The sequence below is a fragment of the Martes martes genome (assembly GCF_963455335.1).
Source record: "Martes martes genome assembly, chromosome: 2".
Taxonomy (NCBI): Eukaryota; Metazoa; Chordata; class Mammalia; order Carnivora; family Mustelidae; genus Martes; species Martes martes.
The window spans coordinates 168,502,980-168,505,104 of NC_137889.1; the positions used below are offsets into that span (position 1 = coordinate 168,502,980).

Here is a 2,125-nt window from a genome sequence, read left to right on the forward strand (position 1 = left end):
CATTGCAGTATTATTCACAGCAGCCAAGATATGGAAATAACCTGAGTGCCCATCAACAGATAAATGGATAAATATGTGCGGAACATGTGTATATATACATATATGTGTACAAGTAACATTCCATTGTATATACACCCACATATATACAATGGAGCATTATTCAGCCACAACAAAAAAGGAAATCTTGTCATCTGTAACAACATGATGAAACCTAGGGCATGATACTAAGTGAAATGTTAGAGAAAGACAAATACAGTATGATGTCACTTACAAATGGAATATAAAAAACCCAACCTCCTCTTGCCCAACGCTACCAACACGGTGTTCAGGAGCTTTGTGGAGGTTGGCCAGGTGGTCTAATCTCCTTTGGACTTCATGCAGAGAAAGTGGTAGAGATTATAGATGTTATTGATCAGAAAAGGCCTTTGGTTGATGGACCCTGCACTCAGATAAGGAGTCAGACTTTGCCTTTCAAATGCATGCAGCTCACTGACTTCAAGGGCCCACACGATGCCAGTCATAAGTATGTCTGATGAGCCTGGCAGAAGACAGATATCAGTACAAAATGCGCAGCCACAGGATGGGCCAAGAAGATGAAAACCAGAGAAAGGAGAGCCAGTATGACAGCTTTTGACTGTTAAAAATCAGGAAGGCCAAGAAAATGAGGAACAGAATAATCAAGTTTGAAGTTAGGAAGCTACAAAAAAGCAGCTCTCCTGGAATTTTCTTCCCAAAAAAGCACCCTCTCCTAAGGGTGCAGCTGCAGCAGCTGCTGTAAAGTTTCCAGCAAAAAAGGTGGTCACTGCAGACAAGAAGGCTCCAGTCCAGAAGGTTCCTGCCCAGAAAGCTGCAGGCCAGAGGCAGTGTCTCCAAAGACTCAGAAAGGTCAGAAAACTCCAGCCCAGAAAGCACCTGCTCCAAAGGCATCTGACAATTTCTTACCCGTAAAAGCATAAGAAGCTATTTTTCTTTTTCACATACACAGACACACACACGTGCATGCGCGCACGTCAAACTCATAATAAGAGTAGTGGTTACCAGGGGCTGGTGGGTAGGAAAAAATGGGAGATGTTAGTCGAATGGTATGTATTTCAAGTTATAAAATGAGTAAGTTCTGGGGAATGAAGGTACAGCATGATGATTATAATTAAAAGTACTATATTATATACTTGAAAGTTGCTAAGGGAGAAGATCACAAATGCTGGACAACAAAAGAAATAGTAATTATTTGACATGATGGAGATGTTAGCTAACGTTAAGATGGTAATCATTTCATTTATATGTATGAAGTCAACATATTGTACACATTAAACTTACACAGTATTAAATGTCAAATATATCCCAAAGCTTAAAAAAATAATATGTGATAGAGGTAGTCTGTCAAAACCATCAGTCAAAAACTTATTCTCTACTTTTAAAGACAATGTCACTTTTCGGGGAGGAGTCAAGATGGCGGAGAAGTAGCAGGCTGAGATGATATTGTGTAGCAGGAGATCAGCTAGATAGCTTATCTAACCATTGTGAACACCTACAAATCCAATGGGAAATCAAAGAGAAGAAGAGCAACAATTATAGAAACAGAAAATCAATCACTTTCTGAAAGGTAGGACCTGCGGAGAAGTGAATCCAAAGCGACAGGAAGACAGACCGTGGGGGGAGGGGCCAGCTCCCGGCAAGCGGCGGAGCAACAGAGCACAAAATTGGGACTTTTAAAAGTCTGCTCCATGGAGGGACATCACCCCAGAGGCTAAACCTGGGGGAAGCCCAGGCGGTGTCAGCATAACCCCAGGTCCCATGGGGTCACAGAAGGACCGGGGGTGTCTGAGTGCTGTAGAGCTCACAGGTATTAGAGCAGGGAAGTCGGCTACAGTGACAAAGCCAAGGAGTGAGCTCTCAGCCCGGGGTTACCTTGTGCTGGTTGCAGGCTGGGTGGGCTCAGAGCACGGCGGGAGGCCACGGAGAAGGAAGCGACTGGGCACATTTCTCCAAGTGCCAGCAATTGACTGCTTTCCTCCAGGCATGACCGCAGGCCAGGGAGGCGGGGCGGTTGGGCGCTTTTCTCTGAGGGCGCACTGAGGAGCAGGACCCCAAACTCTCAGCTCCTCCGGGCCAGAGATTGGGAGGC

At 44.8% G+C, this 2,125-nt stretch overlaps 1 pseudogene across 1 annotated transcript; it reads left to right on the plus strand.

Moving 5' to 3' along the window:
- Nucleotides 1-273: 273 nt before the first annotated feature.
- LOC308338354 (large ribosomal subunit protein eL14-like) lies at nucleotides 274-956 on the plus strand (annotated as a pseudogene). Its single transcript has one exon. The product of its transcript is annotated as a large ribosomal subunit protein eL14-like (transcript).
- The last annotated feature ends 1,169 nt before the right edge of the window (nucleotides 957-2,125 follow it).